We start from the raw sequence: 6000 nt of genomic DNA on the forward strand, positions 1-6000 counted from the left end.
GTTCGTTTGTCTGAGACTACAACAGGTAGATGCTGAGACGGTGGGGGGGGGGGGGGGTATTTGTAGGGGAGGTCGGCAGATTAAGCAGGAGTTGCGTAAGACTCGCCCGGGTAAAAACAGTAAAAGAAAACGTTTGTGTTGTGCTGAGTTAAACGGCTTAACGCTCGTGGTGGAAGAAGCGCGGATGTACCGGCTAAACTCGCTCGGCGACTGAACAGACATTTAAAATGATATGTAAACAAAGCTTCTGTATGTGTTTGGCGTCTGCACGCTCGTACACACAGACACACAAGCACACGCACATACACGGTGATATTATTCGTATTTTGTATAGGGGGTGGCTACATTTACGTTCAGGGTAATATAAAATATTAAACGGCTCTAGATCTCAAATCGATAATTGCTATATTTTAAAGTTAAATATTTTAACAAAAAAAAATTATTTGCTTCATACAAAACAACCGACATAGGAAAAAATTACACTTAATTTTGCGTGTATCCTATCGTATAAGTATTTGCAATAAAAACTAAATAATCAGCGAAGATGTTCAAATAGACAATTATCACTAATTACTAAATTTCTCGATGGTGCGCCGAAATGTAAAGACGAACCGCTATCATTTACATTGTATTCTATCCCGTACCCTTGAGACAAAACTGAAAGGGGCCTGTGAATGATTACACTGCCTCCATCCTTGTTCTGTAGTCACCATCATCGCAAAGCGCCTGCGCTTTTCGCAAACCTCTGGACTTTTCACGAACCGAAAACACTACATGAAGTATTAACATCGTTTTCATGCTTTTCTTTTCTTTGTTTTCATCACATATACTTCTTTGTTATCTATGTGTTCTTCTAAGGCTTATCAGATAAATCTAATGAATTTTTAAGTCTTGAATACAATATATAATTAGTTTAAATGAAACAAAATATAAGGAGATCGAGTACGAACAACCGAGAATGCTGAATTTTTTCATGGCTCAAAACTCATTACACGAAATCTCTTTTTTTAAATGTCGTTTAATCTACGCTGATCTAATTTAATCCCAGCAGATTCCCTCCTTAAATTGAAGATTCCTCCTTCGTCCGTCTGGTCAGTAATTGTTTCGAGTTTCGAGTCCTAATCATTGTCCAGGATCCCCGCTTTTGACGGTAGTTCGTGGTACGGCAGCGGACAATATCCCGGCAATAAATTCTCTCAGCAAACAGAACGGAGCGGAGGAAAGAATTGTTCTCTGTGCTGCTCTGGTTGTCTGAGGGGGGGGGGGGGGGTCTGATAGCCTGCAATTGATTGGGGGGGGGGGGGTGTAATTTAAATATTTTTAAATAAAATCTGTTTCCTAAAGGGGGAGAATCCGTGTCTGTCTAGGCGACAGCTGAGCGGATCTGAGACAGAGGGGAAATTAATTCCAGTTTAATAGAACTTGAAGCTGACGCGCCAGCTTTAAGATTTAAATGGTTTTTTTTTAAATCTCAATATTTTTATAAAAATGTTTTTTAAGCAGGCAATTTTTTTTTCAGTATGCATAATTTATGCAGAAATTAAATCAATGCATTAAAGTTTTAGAAACTGTTCAAAATTGAAGTAGAAATTAAGATTGAATTGCCTAAATTTCTTGTTTTTAATTTTAAAACCAAGAATCTTAAAACCTAATATCTTATCTCTGAAGATTAGCTGTACTTTTGTTCCATTTCGCCTTTATCGGTTGTTGTTTTTTTTTAAAATTATTCTTTTTATTCCCATAATTCAAATCCCACCTCAATACCGCAATCACACAATACGTTTTAATTACATCAAACGTCACTAATGAATAATCATCAAGTCAGGTGTTTGAGAAAACTGCAGCGCTGAGCAGGTCCACGGCGTTCCCCCCACCGCTATCAGAACGATAGGCGTGCAAGTTTGCTGATACAGCAAGGTCTGAATACGCGCGCGTGTGCCGGTCGATATTTTATACTACCCTACTGAACTCAACCACGGCTAACACGCGCTAGACACAGGCATTTTGGAAAGGTAAAATAGGTGATGTGGCTGGGTGGTGGTGGGGGGGGGGGTGTATTTTGAAAAGGGTGGGGGGTAAGTCGTGTACGTGCATGCCAGATGAGTTTTCCGTCTGCAGAATAGTGAAGTTTTTTTTTTCCAGTCTAGGATTGAAGCCAAACCTGAAATGTGATGCACGCGATCCGGTAGCAACGTTCTCGTGAGCAGTTTTAATGGGCCTTTAGAAAAAAAAAAAAGAAAAGCATTATGTAATCGGGGGATCTGGTAGTCAAAATATAAAGCAAACTTTTTAATATTTATACAGTTGTTGATTCACAATCATGGGATGGCGTAGTCGGGTGCAGAGTTTCTTCCAGGCATCTCTTCGGACCCCCCCCCCCCCCTCCGAAGAAATTCTACCGTCTGTCGTCCCCCCCCCCCCCCCCCCCCCCCTTCCCCCCCCCCCCCCCTTTCGAACGAAATGGAATTTACATAGAAAATTATACTTTTAAGTGTCTTCTCCCCCCCCCCATTTAAATTATAGTCCGCCCCCCTACCCCTTCTCCAGAAAATTTCAAGTTCCCGCCCGGAGAAAAATGTCTTGAAGAACCACTGGTCAGGTGGTAGAGCGCCCGAGTGCTAGGCGAAGATCTCGAGTTCGGTTCTCGTTGACTCTGAGTCCACCCAGCTTTGATGGGTACCTGACTCAGGTAAGGGAAGTAAAGGTGGCTGTGCATTGTACTGACGACACCATCCCCTCGTATGCCGTAGTAGAAAAACAGATGAATTCTATTTCTTGTGCCCTATAGATCGTTATATCCGAATGGGGAACTTTACTCTCTCACACTTTTGTCTAAAGAAAACTTGTATAATAATAAAGAAACGGATTAAGTTAGTAATCTCAGGTGTATATGTCATGTGAGCCCACTAGCACCGTCTGTTACAGCCCCCCCCCCCCCCCGAACAAAATGGAATTTAGATAGAAAATATATACTTTTGACGGTGTGCAACCCCCCCCCCCCGTTCCCCGTCCCCGTCGCCACCCCCCCCCCCCCCCCCACCCCGAAAATTTCAAGTGCACCCCCGGAGAAAAAAGTCTGGAAGAAACACTGCATACACCTCAACGCAGCTACTAGTTTCAGTGATACTGAATACAGAAAGCAACGCAAGTATATTTTAGTATACATGTAATCAAACTCCAGTTCTAATGTGCCCTATGGGTCGTTAGGTCTGAAAGGCGAGCTGATCTTGCACTTAAATGTAAACTCAGGTTTACAAAACGTAGTGTATACACCTGTACACGACGATACGTCATGTTTGCAAACAGCTGAGTCACCCTGCTAATTCCAAGGTGGGAAACAACGAGATTCACACGTGTAATTAAAGCCCCTGCATCGTCTCTACAAACCCACCCCACCCCAATTGTATTCTAGTCTTGCTGACTATCCTGTTTTGTTCTCCTCTCCACCGCTCTGTATATTGCCCCTCGCCCACCCTATATATACCCCTCCACTACCGCCTTGTATATTGCCCACCCCCCCACCACCCTGTAAATAGCCCCTCCACCACGGACTTCTATAATATCCATCCCCATCGACCTATATATTGCCCCTCCCCCACCGACCTATATATTACCCCTCCCCCCACCACCGTATATATCGCCTCTCCCCCACCACCCTGTATATTGCTCCTCCACCACAGACTTGTATATTGCCCCCCCCCCCCACCGACCTATCTTCTACCATCCCCACCGACCTATATACTACCCCCCCCCCCCCATCCTATATAATGACAATAAGAACAATCCACCAGAGACAATTCAAACTTTTCTCATTCACACTTTGCCCACGCACACACTAACACACACACAACAGTCCCACAACACACACCAATCAAACAACCAGTATCTCACCCATATAGGACAGTCGTGGCAATGACCACTGTGGACGAATCTAGAAAACAACCGTGGCGTCTTATCTCTACACTCGACCATCGCGCCCGATTTGTCACGCACCAACTTGTAGATGGTGGGCTTCAGTGTTTCTTTCAGTTTCAGACAATTTTCCTCTGGAGGGTGGGTGGAGTAACACTTGAAAATGTAGGGGGAGGGGCGGACTAAATTTTCCGCGGAAAGGGGAGGCGCGAACACTGGTAAAACTATATATTTTCTATATAAATTATATTTTGTTTGGGGGAGGAGGGGGGGGGGTGCGATAGACGTGCCCCCCCCCCCCCCTCGTAGAGATGCCTGAAAGAAACAATGGCTGGCTTGTTAGCCTACACAGCGAGATGACTATTGTATTACCGCGACAAAACAAACCTGCTTGCTTATTTACTAAACCTACAGACGATATCAGTTACTTGGTCGATGCTGAGCTGTTGTTTTATAAGACGCTGTGTTTAGCTCTTTGTTAACTGTTGTATTGTTTTGTAGACGTCTTGTTAAGCTCTGTATTAACTGGTGTTGTTTTGTTTTTGTATCACTTTGTATATAGCTTGATCGTTTTCCACCATCTAATTAGAACAACGTGATAATATACATGATAATTAGAACAGTGTGCTAATAAATCTTGATCTTCACTATGAACTAATTAGAACAGTGTGCTAATATAGCACGATCTTCACTATTAATTAATTAGAACAGTTTGCTAATATACTTGATTTTCACTGTTAATTAATTAGAACAGTGCGCTAATATAGCATGATCTTCACTATCAACTAATTAGAACAGTGTGCTGATGCAGCTTGATCATTTCCACGCCCCCTCATTGCCCACCTGCTCTACAAAAATCACCATCTGATTATTTACACTGTTCTCCAGAACAAAAAAACAACCAGCGCTGGGTTAAGTCACCTAGACATTGTAAAGTTACAGTGACCTCCCCTCAATTCCTATATTCAACGTTTGGGAACGATCGCTCATTAAGATGTTTTTATTAGAAGTTACTGCTTTTTCAATTTTGAGTTTGATTGAACGGTAGTAATTCGTTTTGTAAATTAAAATTCTCATAAAAGTAGAAAATGTCATAATAAATTCATCCGTAAATACATTCGTAATTTGAAATTAACAGTTATTTTCAAACATCGCGGTTTTCAAGATTAAAAAACGGTTTCTAGACAAACACCTTAGCGTCTACCTTAACCTGGCAACAACCGCGCGCATGCAAGGATCTACCTGGTGCGGTCCCACGGAAACTGGGTCAGTAGGGTGAAAGCCCACCCTGAACTCACAAACCATTGACCCAGGGGGAGGGGATGACCGTAGGCAACACTGGACGATAAAAACAAAAAACTGACCATACCAAACTTTGAAGGGGAGGGGGGGGGTATAGTTGGTAGGACTATGAAATTATTTCAATTAAAGAAATGTGTCGAGGGGGGGGGGGGGGGGGTAGAGAATTGACCCAGACGGAAATAAAGTAAACAACTATCACCATGCAAAATAGAATCTTGGCAGAGAACGAATTATTTGGGGAATATTATTCGTGGAATTGACTCGCTATTTCAATTAAAGAAAGAGAGAAAAAAAATAACCTTGATAAAAATTTAACAACGAATTGTTGGGAAATTTTATTGGTAGGATTAACAAGTTATTTCAGTTAAAGAAACCAGTTTGGAGGGGGGCGGGAATTGATCCAGGTGAAAGAAAACAACTATCAGTATCACCATACAAATGCTAAAATGTGGTCGGGCAAGAATTGTGGAAAGTATTATTCGTGAATTTAGAAAGGTATTTCTTCGGAGTCAAACACTCATTGTTAATGACTTAACTCGAATACTTGATCAATGCACTCAAGCTAAGTTCAAATGATATTCCTGTAAAATAAGCCTCATTTATTCCACTAGAATGTTCGATGCCGTGAAAGCATGTCGTCACCTACACCTTCATTTATACCTTTCTCCCCTACCTGGTTTACTTTTCACTCACACAATCCACGGGCCTCAGGTTACCTGAAGACTCAATAAATCGTGCGCCGATTCTCTCAAGTTAGACATGGAGGAATGCTATAACCACGAACAA

Source organism: Physella acuta, unplaced genomic scaffold (genome assembly GCF_028476545.2).
Source record: "Physella acuta isolate Inbredline_101_S28 unplaced genomic scaffold, ASM2847654v3 ptg000660l, whole genome shotgun sequence".
Classification (NCBI taxonomy): Eukaryota; Metazoa; Mollusca; class Gastropoda; family Physidae; genus Physella; species Physella acuta.